We start from the raw sequence: 21,704 nt of genomic DNA, 5'->3' as shown, positions 1-21,704 counted from the left end.
TCATAATACACAACTTACATAGTTTTCATAATAAATAACTTACATAATACATAACTTACATAGCTTAATTATACTTATTCCTAAATCCTAAACCCGTGCAATTTATTGTCAAGATTAGGCTTCAAGAAATAAGAAATGGACCGGTCTTGGATAAATTTGTCAAGGGTAAGCGACGGTTATCGAAATGGAGTACAAACATTTCTAAATTTTGCATTTCAATATGCAAGCCAAGAGAACATGATTCTTTGCCTGTGTAAGAAGTGTGTCAACATAAACTGGCATTATCGTGAAGTTGTATACGAGCATCTAATTGTTGATGGGTTTGTTCGTGGTTATAAACAATGGTTTTTTCATGGAGAATGCCCGCCTAGTACTTCCTCTTCAAGGATGGATGTATCTTATGATAGTACTGCTTACCATCAGTCTGTTAGAGGGGATGACATGAAAGGGATGTTGCGGGAAGCATTTAATATTCACAGTCATGGTTTACAGTCGTTCCCACCCGACTTTGTGCCATCTGATGATTGTAATCTCGGTGGAAATGCTTTTACTGAACCCGGAGGAAGTGTACATCATGAAGAGCCGAATGGAGAAGCGGCAAAGTTCTACGCGCTACTTAATGAGATGAACTCAGAACTATATGAGGGATCGAAATTTTCAAAAATTTCTTTCTGCATTCGTCTTTTCTAGTTAAAATGTTTGGGAGGGTGGACCGGGAACTCATTGACAATGCTGTTAGAGTTTTTGAGAGAAATGTTTCCGTTTGCAAAAATCCCTCAGTCATGCAAAGATATGAAGAAAATGATAAAAGACTTAGGTCTTGGGTACAACAAAATCCATAGTTGCCCGAATGATTGCATGTTGTACTAGGGCGATCGGAGAAACCAACAGTGCTGTCATGTATGCGGCGAATCCCGTTGGATAAATAGAAACACAGAAGATGGGAACGACGATGAAAATGATGCACAGCCAAGAAAGAAGCCAGTCAAGATTTTGCGGTATTTTCCGCTGATACCAAGGCTTCAAAGGCTTTTCATGTCGTCGAAGACAGCGGAGTCAATGACGTGGCACCATGAAGGACGAACCGATGATGGACTATTAAGGCATCCGGCAGATTCTTTAGCTTGGAAATCATTTGACAATAAATTTCCAAGCTTTGCAAGCGATCCCAGCAGTGTGAGGCTTGGCCTAGCATCTGATGGATTTAATCCATACAAGATCATGAGTACTGCATACAGTACTTGGCCAGTAGTGCTTGTTCCTTACAATCTGCCTCCGTGGATTTGCATGAAGCAATCTTCCCTTATCTTATCTATGATTATCCCTGGAGAGAAAGGGCCCGGGAATGATATCGACATTTATTTACAGCCACTTATTGAAGAGTTAAAACAATTATGGGTTGGTGTCGAGACATACGATGTGCTGAGAAAGGAGAACTTTAATTTACGTGCAGCTTTGATGTGAACTTTAATTTACGGCAAAGATCATAACTTTGCCGAGACTTATTTGTTCCAAAGTTTTGGAGAACCAATCGGTAAAGTTGAAATTGCAGAATTAGATGATTTATCGTGGGTTCAAGCACATCGATATGTTCTGTTTCACTACGAATCAATCGAACCTTTACGCAAGTAAGTTCTAGAAATTTGATAAATATTCATCATTTAAAAATTGTTTATAGTCTAACAAAGTGAACATATTTTTAACATAGTGAGTACAAACAAATATTGAGATCTCGTTCGCGCTCCCGAAGAACACAACATCGAGATATCAATAAGTTGTTTACAGAATCTTTTCATGAATGGTTAAGCCAAACGGTATGTAATTGGAGCTTTCACCGACAAATAATAATATTTACTCAAAACATTTTTAATTACTCAATTTACTTTCCATTCAATAGGTTTGGAGTGGGAAGAACGTCACCGACGAAGTTAAATGGCTTTCCCAAGGTCCAAATCGGGTGGTTAAAAGATATAGTGCGTTCCTCATAAACGGATTCAGATTTCATACAATCGCGAGAGATTGAGGAGAACGCAAAATTGTGGAATAGTGGTTAATTCCTCAATTACAAGTTATGCTAGTGCTAGGGACAATAATCCTGTGGAGGGAAATGTGGAATATTTTGGACTTTTTACTGACATAATTGAGTTGGATTACTACGGCAAATGGAAAGTTGTCTTATTTCGAGGTGATTGGGCCGATGTTAATACTGCACGTGGAATCAAGCAAGATCAATTTGGTTTCACAATGGTAAACTTTGCTCGATTGATTCACACAAGACAACAATTGATTGATGAGCCGTATGTATTTTCTTCTCAAGTCAAACAAGTTTTTTACTCAAAAGACCCAACTGATGAGGGTTGGTACGTTGTACTCCGTAACATCCCTAGAGACTTGTTTGACATGGGCAGTGGAAGTAGAGATGACATTGACGACAGAACACAAACTTTGCCATTTCCAGAACAGAACTTAAACGAAAACATCCTTAGTACTAGTACACAATTTCAATGGGTCCGCCAGGATACGGATGAAGAGATTTACGAATTATAATGTAGTAAGCTTTTACGATTATCTAATTACATCTACGAATGATGACATTTCAACTATTTTATATGTGATATTATTGTTGTAATTGTATACTAAGTTTTCAACTAATTTATTTGTATTGCAGATAAAATGCCTAGAAGAAAAGTGTGATCGCACCGCATTGTTCAAGGTACTTCAAACTCGGCGGAAACAAACAGCACTGAACAACAGACTGCTATTGGATCTTCGAATGTTCCGGTTACACCTGAGGAACCTATAGAAGTTCAAAGTAATTTAACATTTAATTTACATGTGTGTTGACTTCTTATTTGTTTTTTTTAAATTTCGTATATTACAATACTTTTATTTTTCAGATGAAACTGGTCGGACGCGGAGAGGTCGCGGACGTACGGTACTGAGCGATTTATACGACCTAGATCCAGTCGAGCGTGTCCAAGTATCCAGTAATAGCTTCGGTCAGCCTGTTGGATCAGAAGCTCGCCTTTTAGCAGGATACATGGGCATTCTAGCACGGAATGCAAATATGTTGTCAATTAACTTTGAGTCATGGCATAAAGTGCCCGAGAGTAACAAGAACCAAGCTCTCGATAACATTAAGGTAACAAAACGTGTATGTCATTTATAATACTTGGGTTTAAGTTTCGTTTACATTTACTTTCTTAAGTTGTGTTTTTTGTAGGCGAGATTTACTCTAGAGGTCTCCGATGCTTATGTAAAGAAGGCATTGGGAAAAAGATGGAGAGACCATAAGAGCACTTTAAAGAAAGACTATTTTAAGACAAAAACAACACTCGAGGAGAGATTACAAAATGTCCCGCCGGGAATGCTGAGGTACCAGTGGGAAGAGGTCGTTAGATTTTGGACTTCGAAGAAAGGAGAGGTATGTGTAACTTATAAAATTTTGTAATTACTCTGGTGTATAGTATTTCCTAATTAACGTACTAATAATTTCATAATGTAGGATCGTGAAGAAATTGGAAAAAAAGTAGGCAGCAATAAAAATTCACTCACATAGCTGGGTCGAAAAGTTTTGCGTGTGTAGCTCATGCAGAGGTATTTTCAATTTTGTAATATTGGCAGATATTTATTACTTACTTACATTAATATTTTTACTATTGTATTGTAGGAACTGTCGTCCGGTCAAAAAGTTAGACGCCTTCAACTTTTTGACATTACACATAGGAAGAAAGATGGAAACCCTATGACTCCTGAAGCTGCAGAAATTATGGTACGTTTGCTTAATTAATACAATTTAAATTGTTTTAATAATTTATAGTGTTTATTTTCTAATGATTTATTTCATTTATTGTAATGCAAATATTGTTAAGTTATGTTGCATTGGGTTTTTTTAATATATATTGCGTTCCTAACTATAGGATTTATTTTTTAGGAAAAATTAAAGGATAAAAAGGCGGAGTACGAAGCGATTGCTTCCAGTGATAGTTCTGTTCATATTGACGACATTGATAACCGGATTATCACTGAAGTTTTGGGTCCTGAAGGTATGGTCGGGTTCGATTTCAAGGATCTTTTGTTAACCCATCCCAATATTTTGGATCTAGCTCGCAACAATATATGCCTTCGGGGAGTCGAGCCGAAGCTGAAGTTCAGAGGTTAAGAGACCAGATGACTCAGATGCAAGCGACAACAATTGAGCAAATTACACAACTTAAAGCGGAGGCAACATCGAGAGAAGCTGAGGTTTAAAAAAGATATGAAGAACTCCAGCTACAACTGAAAGCAGATGCAGCAGCGAGAGAAGCTGAGGTTCAACGAAAATATGAAGAACTCCAGCAGCAGCTTAAAGCAGATGTGGCAGCAAGAGAAGCAGAGGCGGCAGCTAGAGAAGTACAGGCTGCAGCGAGGGAAGCAGAGGCTAAAGCGAGGGAAGCAGAGGCTGCAGCGAGGGAAGCAGAGCAGCGTCAAAAGTTCGATGAACTCCAGCAGCAGCTTCAGAGCATGATGAAGATTTTTCAGCAGTCGCAACAGCCGCCGTCTTAGACTATCGTGTAAATATACTTCGATTTTGACTTTTAATTATCATTTTAACTTTTAACATTTTTGTAAGAATAATACGAATTTTATTTTATTTATTGATATTTATTATTTGTTTAATATATAGATTTATTACTTTTGGCTGGTTTAGATATGATTTCTTCTAATTTGTTTTTACAGGAGGGCTGAAAATATAAAAAATTTTATTTTACAAATCTGCCAAATTTAGTAGCGTTTTTAAAAAAAATGCCACTAAAGGTGTTGGCCTTTAGTGGCGTTTTTGGTCAAAGCGCCGCTAAAGATAACGGTCTTTAGCGGTGTTTGTGGAAAAAGCGCCACTAAAGATCATGGTCTTTAGCGGCGTTTTTGGGGAAAGCGCCGCTAAAGATTAGGTTCTTTAGTGACATTTTGTGGTCGAAGCACCGCTAAAGATTAGGTTCTTTAGTGGCGTTTGTGGTCAAAGCGCCGCTATAGATTAGGGTCTATTGCGGCATTTGAGATAAAAACGCCGCTAAAGACCCTGATCTATAGCGGAGCTTCTAGCATAAACGCCGCTAAAGATCAGGGTCTTTAGCGACGCGTCCACTAAAGCGCCGCTAAAGGTCTTAGTCTTCAGCGGCGTTTGTGCTAGAAGCGCAGCTATAGACCAACACCTTTAGCGGCGTTTATTTCTAAAAACGCCGCTAAAGTTAGCGGCGCATTCATTAGCGGGTCTGTTGCGGCGCTTTTCAAAGCGCCGCTAAAAGTATCTGCGGCGCTAAAAAGCGCCGCTAAAGGCCTTAAAAAGCGCCGCTAAAAGCCTGTTTTGGTGTAGTGATAATCGTTAAGAAACCTAATGGCAAGCGGAAGATGTGCTTAGATTTCATTGACTCAAACAAAGCCTGGCCAGAAGACAACTTTTCCCTTTTTAGCATCGACAAACTAGTAGATGACAGCTCTGGGCAAGGATTGTTAAGCTTTATGGATGCCTATTCGAGATATAATCAAATTTGAATGTAATCTTGACAACGAGAAAAAGAATTCGTTTATCACCGAAAGGGGAACACATTGCTAAAAGGTTTTGTCCTTCCGCCTGAAGAACACTAGAGGAAAATACCAAAGGTTGATCAACAAAGTTTTGAGAAACAAATAGGGAGGAAGCTGGAAGCCTATGTAGACAACGTGCTAGTCAAGAGCCTCGACTCTAGCAGCCATATATATGATCTTGAGGAATCTTGAGGTATCCTCATGGAGGTTCTTAGGGTTTATGGTCACACAACGAAGAATTAAGGTTAACCCTGAAATGATCGAAGCCATCCTCCAAATGGCAAGCCCACAAACGGTTAAGGACATACAACTTCTGATGGGAAGAATCACGACTTTTAAAATATTTATGTCTGAGTTGACAGAAAGATACCTTTTGTTCTTTAAGATGTTGAACGGAAACAAAGGCTTTGATTGGACACAAGAGTACAAAGAAGCCTTTCAGCAACTCAAGGCCTTCCTGATGTCACCCGTCTTGCTCACCAAACCTGCTCCACATAACAGCTCTACCTATATATCTGCCACCGCTGAGACTATTAGCGCGAAATTAGTTTAAAGAAGAAGGAAGCTAGAACCTATGTATTTCATTAGTAAAGTCTTGCAAGGGGTCGAGGTCAAGTATCACAAGTTGGAATAGCTACATGCGGTTATCTCCAAAGGAAGAATAAGTCATTACTTCTAGCCGCAAGTCATTGTGGCGCTGATTGACAACCTATTGTGCCAAGTTCTCTATAAGCTCAAAATGTCTAAGAGAATCATGAAGTGGGCAGTTGAGCTGAATGAGTTTGACTTGCATATAAGACCCTTGACAATTCCAAAGTGACAAATCTTGGTAGATTTCAACGTTGAGTATACAGCTTCAAACCTAGAAGAAGACAGCGGCAAGTCACCTTCTTAGGAACTCTACGTAGACGGATCCTCCAAGATTCATGGATGGAGTATGACGCCTTAAAATTCAACTTTAAAGCCTCCAACAATAAAGCATAATATGAAGATTTGATGTAACTCCCCCAAAATTTTTGATAAGATGTCTAGCACTATTACGGGATCAAACAATGAAATCTCGAGAAATTTGGAAAAAACGAGTCAAATAGAGAATTTTCATGAAAGTAAAATTGATATTGAGTATGCAAATCAGTGAAAAGAATTGTAGAAGTGAATATGTGGAAAAAGGAATAAATTAAACATTCTAAAAAGTTGGAGGACCTAAATGTAAATTTAACCAAAATGAGAAATATGAATTACTATTAATTTACAAGCTAAACATCACAAACATCATCATCATAGAACATATATCCCATTATTTTCATGACTTATATGTATATACAAAACTCAAAATTTAACATGTCAAGTATTTACACAAAAGACATATAAAACCTAACTACTCAAAATGTATAAGCCATTTTCGTATGGCTCGATCTTACTTACATATCCTAATAGCAAACATATTATTTAGACTATACATGCCATAGGTTCAAATTCAAATTTATAAAATACCAAAGACGATCGATAGTGTGATTGAGCTCGCAACCAATTTCTAAAATCTATAAAACAAAGAGCAAACATATACAGTAAACTTTCACAACTTAGTAAGTCATAAGTAATAAATAATTCAATGACATTAATAATATACTTTAACAAAACCTAATTATGCAACCATAACATATATACACATTCGAACTTATAAAATCTAAAATATCAAACTTGAAATTATGAATCAAATCAACCCAGCCGAATACAGAATTCCATACATACCTAAACTTTCATTCGCATAATATAAGTAATTACCTTGTCATGACTTGATATTTATCTATTACATATCTTTATTAACGCGTACATATATCTCACATTTACCACTTTAAAACTCGATGTATTAACTCATTCGATCATCTGATATCATTCACTGGACCAGCACACTTAGTGTGTTCCATAACTAACTAATGCCACAATGAAATCGCACACTTTGTGCCTATGCATTAAACCAAATTAATCATGATATCACACACTTAGTGTTTATCACTTAACATCATCGTTTTAATTTCGCACACTTAGTTTCTACTCGTTTAACTGCTGCTAATTTATACTCGCAAACTCAGTGCTATATATCAATAAAATGCAATTACATCAATTCTTACTTCCCAATATTTACACATTTTGCTACCATATATCTATATTGTTTTCTTTTGCATATTTCATTTCAATATATATACATATAATATTTAAATTAAAAATTACAATATCTATTTGCTTATAAACTTACCTCGAACGAAGACGAACGGACCGGAACGGCTATTCGACAACTTTCGACTTCCCCCGATCCAAATCCGATTTCTTTCTCTCTTGATATGAATTAATTTAAATTTAACTTGTTTAATAACATATTGACTCAAATTCATTCAAAAATACCTAATTTGGGTATTTTGCACTTTAGCCCCTAACATTTCATATTTTCTCAATTTAGTCCCTATTTCAAAATAACACAAAATATTCAAAATTTCAACATCCTATAGTTAGGAAGAATTTTACTAAGGTTCATAGCAGCCCATTTATTTAATTTATTTCACATTTAGACCCCTCAATTTACAAAATTCACAAATTAATCCCAAATAGGCATTTTTACTAAAAATCACTTAATTAAACATAATAATCTAACAATATATATTTATTTCCATCATCAAACAACAAGAACAACAAGCTCTCTTCAATGGAACATTACAAAATGCACAACCAATTCAAAAATTCAAGCATGGGCTAGCAAAAACACAAAACAACGATCCGTAAAAATTATCAAAAACCGAACAAAAAACATAGCTTCAAGGTGCCGAACATCAAACACCAAAAATAGATTCTTTTTCTCTGCAAGTTTCGGCAAGAACACATTAAAATGCATGGCCATTTTGTTTTTATTTTATTTATCACATAATAATATAACAATTACTATTTTAACCTTAGGCATATAACATTAAAATCCCACTAACTAATGTCCATACTTGTCCATGCCCTAATTCAATGGTATAATTAACATGCAAGTGTTTTACATTTCTATTTTATATCAATTTAATGCATTTAACAAATAGATCTCAATTTTCTTACTTTTCACAATTAAGTCCTTTTTATCAAATTAAACACACAAACGGATAAATTAAATCACGAAAATTTCACACATGTCAATTCACATACTATAAATACGAAAAATAATACTAAAATATTTTTCTGACTCAGATCTGTGGTTCTGAAATCACTGTCTGACTAGGGTCTAAACCAGGCTGTTACATCCATCAACACAATAAATGCTTTAGCCTTAGCATCAATAGAACATCATATCACGTTGACAATTGACTTTGTCACAATTCAACCACGACATATCCTGAGTGATTGAAAGCACTTAATATAAATTACTATTGATTTTTTGACATGAGAATAAGTTTTCATGTGTATTGATGTCATGGAAATCACTTTTAGGACCAATTGAAAAGATTTGGAAGTATAATGACTAAATTGTAAATTTTTTATTTTGTAGAGAAAAGGGTAGAAGTATAATTTCCACCATTCAAGGATTATTAATAAGAGCTAAATATGATTTATGAGAATCGAGTGGATAAATATCTATTCAATGTGATGAAATTGTATAAAAAGATAAAAAGGGACAAAATGATAATTTTATCATAAAAAGGCATTTGGATCATTTCTCAAGAATTATATATGGAAAATATTATTTTGATGAGATATTTTATATTTGGAAAATTTATACCATTTGATGTAATTTATTTCAAGAGATCATTAATTGTGGACCACAAGTTTAAGGTAGACTTTGGGCAGTTTAGTATTACTTCTAAGCCTTTTGGGATAAAAATATTACTAAGTAAATTTTTTTTGAGAGAGAAAAAGTGCTCTCCCAAGCTAAAAATTAACCCAAAAGCACTTTGGCAAAAGTTGAAAATTTTAGTTTCTCCAGCAAAATGTTTTTTTTCCCTTAAAAAACACTTTTAAAAAATATTCCTAGGCATTTGGAAAAAAATCATCTACTTCAACCTTGTTCAGCCAACCCTCATGGAATAAGAGAGAAAAATTTTCTCTTTTCTTTTCCTTTCCATTTTTCTTCAAATCTCACAAAAATCTAAACATCTTAAGTCCTTAACCTTGGGTTTTTTTTTCTTTCTAAAATCATCTAGGAAACTCATCTCTTCAAGTCCTCCATTTCCAGCAAAGGTCTCATAGGTTCTTGAGAGAGAAATTTGAAGCTAGAGAGAGAAAGATCCAACAAGGTTAATAATGATGTTTTCCACCTCTTTAAGCTTGACATTTGAGTCTGATTGCTATGAGAAAGTTTGAAAAGTTTATATGCTAATTTTTTATTATTATATTTTTGTGTATGGGAAAATGAGAAAAAATTGAGAAGCGGAGTTTTAAACTTATATGAGGACGGATTCAAGTAACAAGAAGCTTGAATTTAAGTTTATATGCATCTAAGAAGTAAGTATCATTGGATACTCTTACTTTTTCAATGTTAACATGTTTACGGAACTTAATAAATTTATGTAATAATTATGAAAACTATTACGTGATGAATGTGTGTAAGTTCCATAGTTTAAAAGGGTTGAAAACAAGTGGTTTAAAATTTTGTGGCTTAGTAAGCCTTGGTCATAAAGTGAAGTTTTAATCGTTAATGTACTATGAAAACTTGGTTGCTATGTGACTTAGGACATGGGATTAGCATGAAATTATGAGAAATTAGTTCAAATGGTATAATAAAGTGTAAAATGATGTTGTATAATTCAAATATGATTATTAGTAATTATACGAGAAAAGTGATAACTTAACAGGTTGTGATAATTGGGGGTAACTTTGTGGAGTTATGAACATTGAATAATGGGGTAAAATGTGAATCAATGGTAAAATAATGTCCTAGCAAGAGGGAATGAGAAAATCATAGAAGGTGTATTAATGTGTCTATTTATGCATGTGAAAAACATTGTTGGAACACTAAGTGTGTTTAATATGCAATCTTTAATTAAAATTTTCCTTTGAGTCTTTAAAAATGGTATGTGATACAATGAGGAAGTTGAAGATGTAAAATATTGCATGGAAGCTCAGAAGCTCTAATTACATGAATATGATGTGTTGTATATCATGAAAATTATTGGAAAAATTCGATTTAGAAAATGTGATTGTTAGCATAGCGGAAATTTTTTTTTTTTGAAAACTGAGCTCTTATGTTATTTATAGTAATAAATTTTACTAAATTAGTATATGTACTTTCGACTTAGAGATTTTAGCCAGTTTTTGGCTTTCAATCAGTACGATCTTCTTTGTTATTCTCAAGCTCTTGATTTTATTAGAGAGTATACTCTAATTCAGAGACCAATCACACTATGAAATCTTTTAACTTTCCAATGGGGAAAATTAAATAATTTTCTCAATGGACAAGAAACTTAACTTGAGTTCTCACAAAAATATAATTTATTTGAGAAAAATACTCTTATTATTTTCTAGCATGATAACTACGCTCAATGATCATTATTTTGACTTAGCTTGTAACACTCCTTACTTGTCCCAACTTACAATACAAAATGGAAAGAATTACTGGAGCACTTACTAATCTTAACCAAAAATTTTGTTTTTATAAAAATAATAATTTCACAACGTAATAATGGTCATTAAAACAAATTAGCAAAATTTAGAAAGACTCAATTTGGTTACAAACCAATCCGGGTCATTGATTACTAATAAGGCCACGTCCTAATCATAAAGCAATTGTTCAAAACCTATAAGCTTAAAATAGAGTTATTTAGGTCGAGAAAAATAGGAGTTTTATCGAAAATTAAATCTTCAAGCAATTTAAATAAAATCATAAAAATAATATTAAAAAATTAAAGGCTTTAAATTCAACTTAAAAACAATTTAGAAATGTTTTTCGAGTGATTAGAGATGCCTACCGTCAAGTAGAGCCTCAAAGCGACCAAAACTGTGCAGTAATCTTGTACAGGGGCCTATATATCGGTACGTGGTCTAGTTATTGAAACCTAGGTCCATGTACTATTTATTTTGGCATTCAGCCAAGTGGGGTATGATACCCTTGACAGAGTATCGGACCTTAGGCCTTTGAAAGTAGAAGTTGAGCTAAAAAAAACTTTAAAATTATGTCAAAACATCACAATATCATTCCATCATGAATCAAAACATTATAAAGAAAAAAATTAAACTCATTTAGGCTAAAATACATGAGATAAACACATCCAAGTTGAAATAATACAAATCTCGTTTAGGAAAACTATAAAATAACTTCAATTCGTCATTTAACTTTACACCAACTCATCTAGTCTAAGTATTTGTATACATGCCAATATTCAAATATAAATGGTATTTAAACCCTTAAATACAACCTTGAAATCTCAATGGGTGTAGGGGTTATTTTAGTGGTAGTATTTATGGCTTTCTACTTGAGGTTTCGACAAATGGAATCATAATGTTTGCGTCTTCTGGACTGTATGTTAGATCATAGGCTTTAGCTAAACCCACAAGAAAAGGATGAACTAAGGAGCATTAGAGTTGACATTCCCAGCATTCTCTCATTAAATTAAATAAAAATTTTGGATTCCGATAATAATAAAAAAAAGCATGATGAATGAATTTAGGACCTTGCGATTGGCTCACGATTTTCTTCCTTCTTCTAATGCTCTGGTGCGAATGTAACAGGTTGTCTACAGACACAGATGAGAGAATGGATGTCATCTAAATTGACCAATAAGTTGTTTGATTATTAAAGTAATATCTTTTAATTATTTGTCCTTACAAAGTGCATCTCTCTATATAGTCAATGGGGTTCATGTGAATTGCGCTTTAAAAATATAGAAAATACCTTCTCCATCTTGTTTGGTTTTGGCTTTAGCTTCGTTTTGCCCTTTGATTAATACGGCAATTTCCCTTTAATTTCCATTGGAATCTTGGCCCTTTTATATTTTTATTACTAATCTTCTCACCACCATCTATCTTTATTATTAACTTCCCCCACTACCAGCTATGATTTTTACTTATAATCTTTAAATATTATAATAATTCAGATAATTTTTTAAAAATATAACGAGATATAAGGGAATATATTTGAATTTAAATTAAAATAAATTTTAAAAAAAAAGACTCCAGAAGTTTAAGGATTTATTTGGTTAACTAAATGTTTAAATCATAAAATGGTACTTAAATTATACTGAACCGACAAACCAGTAACCTGATCGGTTCGACCACCGATTTGGTTTAAAAAACATTTATCCCAAGTGATACCTAAATTATACTTTGTTACCTAAATTACCCCAACCGTTTAAAAAACCCTCTTAACCAATATACGTGAGATTTTTAACTTAAAAAAATCCAAAAAGAAGTTAAATATTATTTCATTAAAAAATTTATAAACAGATTTAACACTTTTTTTTTTTACCAAAGAACCCCGGTGACAGAAAATTCAAGAACTTGTCGAAAAATTCATCTGAATCTAATTTTCAACGACAAAATCCAGTTCCGATGAGCTTTTTTCCTTTCCAACTTTTTAATATACCCTACAAGACATATGTAACACCTTCACCTTACTTGTGTACGAGATAATTTTTCTTTAATTAAATTAAAACTTTCATTTTTTTTACACTCTCTCCTTCACTAGTTCCCATGATTCTTTCTTCTCTTTTAATGCAATTTTTTTTAATAGCTAGAGTTTCTTTTTTTTTTATGCAATCCCCTTACCATGTTTTCTACTCAACTTCTCCTCTGCATTTAGATTTCATGCTTTATCTAAGTTTTTTTTATTATTATAAAAGTTCATTCAATATTAACTATTTTATGCAAAGTATATTGAAAGGAATGAAAAAAAAATTATTTTTACAAAAAATAATATATGGATTTAAATTGGGTGAGAAAGGAATTGAAATCCACATTAAGAAAGGAAAAGAAGCTAGTTGGAATTTAAGTTTTATCATCAAAAGCTAGGTTTGGATGAGTTTTCCAATGGGTTTTTGAATTTTCTATACTAGAGTTATTGGGAGAAGAACAAAAAAGATGAATGTGTTTATAATTTTAAAGAACAAAATAATATTTAAGCGTTTTTATTTTTTAATTTAAAATTACCACTTTTCACAAAATGATTGGCTAAGATATATTTTCTAATGGCTAGGGTAATTTGAGTAACGGTGTATAGTTTACGTACCATTTTGGATAACAGAGTATAATTTATGTACCATTTATGACAAAAAAAAAAGAAAAAGAAATGCCAAACTTAGAAAAAATGACATAATTATTTTATTTTGGTTTGTGTGAATGGAAAACATTGAAAAAAGTGTTGAGTTGAAATTCTAAAAATAATTTTAGAAAATTAAAACATGTAAAAGAAGTTTAAAAATATTTTTATTGTTGTTTTTACTAAAAAGGCTTTGTGGAAAATAAAAAATAAAAAGGTTGAAGGTAAGAAATTTTAAGTTGAAATGAAAAGACTCTAGTTCAGAGTTCAGACTTATATAAACTAAAATTTTATTATATTTTCAACAGGTTTTAAATATCAATCTATTACGTTAGTTTAAATCTAGTAATTTTTTTATTTTATTTCTCATGTTGTAAGCACTATGTTTTCATTATTAATAACACACATTTACTTTTATTTTTCAATAGCAATTACAATTTTAAGTATGGGTGACAAGTAAGCAATGTAGCCAATGTGGCATTAGTGAGCGCACCCTTTTTTTTATTGGAACTACTACTTGTTGATATTAATTTATTTTGATGGCATGTTTTGGATTTATCAACGATTTTGAAGAATATTTCATAAATATAAATAGTAAATTATTAGTCTTTGGTTAAGACATCTATTACATATTCATCTTCACAAGTTTGGGTGGTTGTATGTAATTTATCTATTCGTAATTCATCTTTAGAGGTAAGATTTTTTAAGAGATTTTCATTAATATTTATTCTATTTCTTTATCTCGACTTAAATTATTATTTTTTCTCTTAATTTTATAATATTTTGAGATATGTTTCGGTTTTCTACATCTATAATATTTTATTATTTTACCCACTTTGTTTTCTAATTTTTGTTCTTCCTTTCCTTTTCTATATTTTTTTTTATATTTTTGTTTATTATAATATTCAAGGGTGTTCTTTTTATTATTTTTTGGTTTTGCAGAGCATCATGTTTTCAAGGGAGAATTATTACTTTTTTATGTCAAATTGGCAGCAAAAAGATCTCGATCCTTTTTAGCATTGATATCTTGCTTTTGTAATTTTAGATCTTGACCAATTTTTAATCATTCTTTTTTGATAAAACTAATTAATTTGCCATATATAGGTTTTTCATAAGAAATGATGCCTTTATAATCTTCCCTAATTTAGTTCCTAACTTTCTCTTCTAATAAAAGATAGTAAGTCTGCTAGAAAATTTTCTTTTCAGAATGGTTGTTAATCATCATATATATCTTTGTATGACATAGGTCATGAAGACATCTTTATACTATTTGAAATTTGTTAACTTTTTGTATTTTAAATTTGATAATAATTTCAAATTTTTATTTTTGAGATGAGAAGGATCTCCTATGAAATGTTTAAAGATTGACAAAATCAAAGTTGTAACCACATATTGAGTTTCTCTTCCTTGTTCATCTAAGATATTTTCCTCTTGATCATCCTTTTTGTTAGAGTTGTGTGACCCAAATTTTAAGAGATTGCTTGCAAGTCAAGTTAAACAAAATATATCTTCTTTCTAGAAGATTTAGTATTTATGAGTATAATATATTTAGCATTTATTAGCATAATATATTTAATTTTGATTAGAATTAGGTTTTTTCAACCTATAAATAGATGTAGTTGAAACTCCTCTTGTAATCATTCAAATTTGATATAGTGAATTTTCTTCTCCTCTGCCCGTGATTTTTTTTCCAAAAAGATTTTCACGTAAAAATATGTGTGTTCTTTATTTTTATTTCTCTTTTCTTTGCGATATATTGTCATTATCAATGTTCTATTTTTACACTTTTTTTTACAACTTTTAAAATTTCTTTTTGTAGAGTTGTAGTGAGTGCAAATCCCACCATCTTTTTATTCGGCTAGTAAAATCGACAACTAAAAAATTAGCTATGGCATGATCAGTGATTAACCTATTTTGGTTTGAGTTTTATAAACATTTGAAATTATTTTATTTTTATAATAAAGTAAGATATTATATTCAAACATCCCATCTATATTCTATTCATATATGCTATTGACATTATATTTGTTTTAGAAGTTAAGTTTCTCTTCTATGATTAGGTCGAAGTGTTTTTTAGATAATATAATTGTTTTGATTTTTTCTAAGTCATTTTGTTAATCTATTGCTCATCTGACTGATCAAAGTCAAATTGGGAAGGTTGGTGTAATGTATTCATAGAATGTTTGACCTTGTATTGGGGTTGTCAAAACATTTTTAGAAATCAACTTTTTATTTTAAAAAGAACTAAAATAGAGTCGCCACCAATCCTTTTTATTAGGTGTGATCAAATCACCTTGTAATTTGATCATTTTGGTAAAAGTTTAAATTTACTAAAACGATGATTTTTGGTCTACAAAATCCAGGAAATGGGTTCGGGAGACGGTTACGTATGAGGAAAGATTAACACTCTCATAACGCCCAAAATTGATACCTAATTGATTAATTGATGTCTTAGTGTCGAGAATTGAAAGTTTGAAGAGAATTTAAAACATGATCCCTCTTTACATAATGTTATTTGATTAAGATATCACTCAACTAAATTTTATGGAAAAAGGCTTTATTTTAAGTTAATCGAGAAGGAAAGATCATGCCCCATAAGTTAGAACACAATCCCTTAAATTCTCAAAAAATCAGAATAATCGCCATTTGATCGTTACTTAAATCTTGTTTTTTTTGTTATTTTAAATAGGATATTCGATTACTTCGGTTCTAGGAAGATGTCATACTCCATAAGTTAGGAGCATGACTTCTTCAAATCCCAAAAGTAATGAACATTACATTGGTTTTGAATATTTTATATGCATTAGATAAAACGAGTGTAACTTTTAAAACGAAGTATGTTTAATTTATTTGGGCATAATGTACAAACGGATAAATATATTTTAACAGGATGGCACGATGATTGGAAAAATAAGGTAAAATAGTAGAGGGTGAAAAAATGAAATAAATAGATAAGTATATGAATAAAGAAAATAAATAAAAAAGGTAAAATAAAAATGTCATACTAGTGAGTAATAATCAAGCAAATATAATGAAAAAAGCATCAATTTATAACAACGATATCATGTCGTGATTACTATCATAACATGAATAATGAAATAATAATGAGGGAAAAAAAGAAAAAAAATGCACAATAAATAGGAAATATAAATAACATCAATTTTAAATATTAAAAAACAGAGTAAAGGAATAATAAATAAATAAATAAATAGATAAAACATTTCATAAAAGGGTGAAATTAAATAGATAAATGACTGAATTGGGATTTAAATGAAATTAAATAATAAAGCAAAATAAAGGACCAAAATAAAAATGTGCAAAAAGGAACAGGGACCAAATGAGAAAGTATTCCCAACCTAATTAAACGCACTATTTCCAAGAGTGGCTAAATGACCAGAGGACCAAAAAAAAAAACAAAATTAAGTGGTATAATTTTTAAAAGGAAAAAAAGGTTGGAAATGGGACCATATTGGATGGCATCTAAATGGCAGAAGGACTGAAGCAGAAAATATCCCCCTTTAGAAAAACACGTAGATCCTAAGGGTGATTCAGGTTGGGCAATCGGGTCCTGCTTCAAAACGACGCTGTTTTGGGGCTTCTAAAGCCAAGCCAAAACGACGCTGTACCTAGCCCCATATAAGTTACAAATTTCAAAAAAAAAATCATTTCAGCTGTGTTTTAAAAAAAACTATGCTTTCTTATTTTTTTCTCTGAAACACGCCCCAGGGTCCAGCCATAGGGCCGTTGTCTCCTCGCCGTGGTCCATAGTGGCCACCGGTCATCCACGACGGTGGTCGCCGTCTCTGGTGGCGAAAAAGTACCATTTTAGCCTTTTTCAAAAAAAAAACTTTTCAATTCATTTGGACCCCGATTTGAAGGCAAGGCCTTTTGTTTGCAAAAAAATAAATAAAAACAACGAAACTTTCAGCTCTTTGCATGCCGTTCATGCCCTGCTCCGTCGAAGCCTAGGCCGAACCCTAATGGGTTATGGGGTTCTTGGTGTCGGAGAAGACCTTCGGTGACGGAGAGAGGCGAAGTGACTCAGATAAAAAAAGATTTCATCCTTTATTTATTATGCTTTTTCGAAAAATAAAAGGTAAAATAAAAATCACCTTTGTTTTCTTTTAATTTTTTTTATTCTTCGTATTTTCTATGTGTTTGAATCTTATAAAAGTTTGACCTTTATAGCCTTTTAATTACAATATTTCTCTCTTTTTTTTCCTTTTTGTCTCTGCTCTACTATGTTGTTTCTGTGCTTTTTCTCCTTTGCAGGCACCCATGGTCAACGATGACGATGGGAGTCGTACCTTGGCTATTTTGGTGCAACGGTGGTAGATAAGGCGTCAGGCCTCGGGGCACGAGCATGCCGACGTGGTGGGGAAGCGGCGCTTGAGACCTAGGGATTTTTTAATTTTCTGAAAAAGTTTAGGTTGTGGGCCTTAGGGTTTTTTGTATTTGGGATTTTTGTACATGGACTTGAACTTTTATTTTGGTTTTTTATTTTGTTTAATTATTATTATTTTTGGTTTCTATTTTGGGCCGAATGAAATTGAGCTCTTACAGGGGTATTTGGGGAAACTAGTTCAAACCTCTAACTTTCCAAAGCATTAAGTTTTTGGATTTTAGTTAAGAAATCATTTTTGGATTTTTGAAAAGATTTTGTTATTCCATAATGTGTAAATATCGGTTCTTCAATATTCTTTTTAATTTCTTTGATCAATTCTTTCCTAATTGATTGACCTTCTACAGAATTTTTAATATAATTTACTTGCTTTCCTATTGTATAACTTAGATTTGTATAATTGTTTTGTTCCACTATCACTTTAACATCTTTTGATGAGATTGGTTCTCTCGCATCAAGAGATCTCATTATTAAGGACTTGTTTTTATTCTGATCTTTTTATGGAGGTATTGGACCTCTATAAAATAAGGATGTTGAGATTCAACTTCTCCTTTATTTGTTTGTCATTTAGTAATTTTTGTTATTATATTGATAGTTTTCAAATAATGCTCCTCAAACCATTTAAAGAATTTTATATCAAATTTATGGACCCATAAATTTGTAATACTTTTGGAAAATGTCTTCTTTCTCATTACCATGATTTTTAAGGTAATATTTTCCTTTTTGTTTATTCTCATTGGAGTAGAAGTGTTTTCTACACCCCTCTTTATTGATTTCAAATGACTTTTCGAATGTGAAATTTATGAATTTTCTTCTACTTTTGCATTATTTTTCATTAATGAGTTTGTCAGTGACATATTAGGTAAATTTGAGGGACTTCTTTCTTTTATAGCATAGATAGGTTGGAATATATTTGAAGAATTATCCATTTCTTGCAATTTGGTTTTAAATGTAGATGGCATGGAAGAGATAAAGCTTTATCTGTCCTAAAATTTGTTCTTTGTGTTTCGTGATTTGATTCTTCTTCTAGATTTAGTTGTCTAAAGGTTGCACTAGAGCTTCCTTGTAACACCCTAAATCCGTATCCGTCGCCGGAGTAGGGTTACAGAGTATTAGCGATCAAACATACAAAATTTCAAACATTTCATATCATATACTATTCAAGTCAAAACCAATCACAATCAATCATGTAGTCCCTAATACAAGCCCTCGAGGCCCAAAATAAATATTAAAAATAGTTCGAGGCTAAACCGGGTACTCAAGGAATTTTTCAGAAAACATGGAAAATTTTCAAAGGTACAAGGGACAAACGCCTGTGTCTCAGGCCGTGTGGGCATTCAAAATAGGGACATACGGCCGTGTCCCAGGCCGTGTGGGCATTCGAAATAGGGACACACGACCGTGTCCCAGCCCGTGTCCGTACCCGTGTAACTCACTGACTTGGGTCACACGATGAAACCACACGCCCGGGTGCCAGGCCATGTTCCCTTTGAAATAACCTCACACGCCCATGTACCAAGCCGTGTGCTAGGCCGTGTGAAATTGGAGGGTATACTGACTTGTGCCACAAGCTCGTGTGCTAGGCCGTGTGAGTCGACTAACTTGATTTCTTTAGAAGTTGCCGGGGACACACGGCCGTGTGTCACACATGGCTGAGACACACATCCGTGTCTCTGCCTGTATGGATAAAAATAAGTCATTTTCCAAGCCATATTTCTCACCCAAATTGATACCAACCTAAACTCAACAATATGCATAAGACCATGATATAATAGACATTCAAACCAACCCAAAATCAAGCTTAAAACATGTAACATCACCACATACAACCATTGAATTTGCTAAATGCACAACCTGCATATATCATTCCTATCCAATTCACAACCCAAGTGACAAGAATTAGTTTTACTTTACCTATCAAACAAACAACCTAGATAAATCACCAAAATGACCAATTCATTTAAGCAAACATTACTTTCAATATAGCATAAGACTTCAAACATGTATTTACAATTATTTACACTTACAAAATCATGTACCTTAGAACTCACTAAACAAAAGGGACGTTATCATTAAATTTGCATCCTAGGTACATGCCAAAAACACAAAAAGAAAACATCACCAACATTGAGTACGAGATTCTTGCAGGATGCCGAGTCCGATTCTACTATTTATCTAACCTGCAACATGTAAATCAATTTACCATTAATAGGTTCCATTTATTAGCTAAACATAATTTCAATCAATATTAATATTAACTTCTAACTTAGCCAAATAAGATTTCGATTCTTTTGATAATTCAAGTAACCTTATCGTAAGATTTATTAGCGACGTGGCACCAGGTGCCTAGTGGTAAACCGCAGAAAAGGTTGCGCCCAGCGTTAGTCGGATTAATCGACAGTTTTGAATGTGAGCCCAGCTCTAGTTGGATAAACCAACAATATTTGCACCTAGTGCTAGTCGGACATACCAACAATAATAATTGTGAGCCCAACTCTAGTTTAATGAATCAATGGTGATTGCGCCCAGCAGTAGTCAGATAAACCGACGGTTGTGTGCCCAGCACTAGTCAGACAAGCTGACAAAGATTGCGCCCAGCTCTAGTCGATCATATCGATGATTGTACAATTGTTTACTTCCACAATTTCCTCATTTATTTTCCTTACATTAATTCAATAATATGCATACGTTTTATATCAAGAGCTAATTTAGCATTACTTAATTTAAATAGTAGTTAGAAATAAAACTAAGTTTGAGTCCACGAACTTACCAAAATTTCGACGGATGTCTACTCAGTGATCTTTTCCTTCCCACGATTGATGTCCGATCTATTCTTTTCTTGATCTAAGTTTAACAATTTAACTCAATTAATACCATTCTAGTTTTTACTAAAATAAATCAATCCTAAATCATACTCCATACTTTTATTTAACAACAATAGCCGTTTACTCAATTCAAACATTAACATCAAAATTAAATTAATCAAATTTCCTTCTAATTTTAATAACTCACCAAATATACAAATAAATTTATTAACAGACCCTAAAATCTTAGATTTTATAAAATCACACAATGCTAGATTTATTTATAACATTTTACTCCTTACTAGTTAATACTGACCAAATTTCATATCACAAAATAATTTATTTACTTAATGAGCATAGTAACTAAGTCCAAATTTTCCAGCATAAAAAAAAAATCCACCAACAGTCCCTATACTTCACAAAATTACAAATTTTACCCTCACCTTTTAAAGTTTGCCTCAATTAAAAATCTCAATGCACCAAATTCATGAACTAGCTTCCAAATCTTTCCACTTCCATTCTAATTCCAAAATCTACCCCAATAACATTAAGAACTTAGATTTTTCTACCATATTAACTTGTTCCAACATCAGCCATTGTAAAAATTACAACATGGGTTATTTAACTCATGATCCTAGGTTTCCAAAAACACAAAATCTAACCAAAAATTACTAACCAATTTGAGCTCTAAAGCACAAGGTGGATGAAATTTTTC

The 21,704-nt window shown here is 32.6% G+C and overlaps 1 long non-coding RNA gene across 1 annotated transcript; it reads left to right on the top strand.

The window, feature by feature from the left end:
* Positions 1-2,491: 2,491 nt before the first annotated feature.
* Positions 2,492-3,287, top strand: LOC121220895 (uncharacterized). The gene is made up of 3 exons (XR_005918137.1): positions 2,492-2,812; positions 2,898-3,142; positions 3,224-3,287. It is a non-coding gene; the product is annotated as an uncharacterized lncRNA (long non-coding RNA).
* Positions 3,288-21,704: the final 18,417 nt, after the last annotated feature.

This window comes from Gossypium hirsutum, chromosome D09 (assembly GCF_007990345.1).
Source record: "Gossypium hirsutum isolate 1008001.06 chromosome D09, Gossypium_hirsutum_v2.1, whole genome shotgun sequence".
Taxonomy (NCBI): Eukaryota; Viridiplantae; Streptophyta; class Magnoliopsida; order Malvales; family Malvaceae; genus Gossypium; species Gossypium hirsutum.
This window is presented reverse-complemented; position numbering and strand designations above follow the sequence as displayed.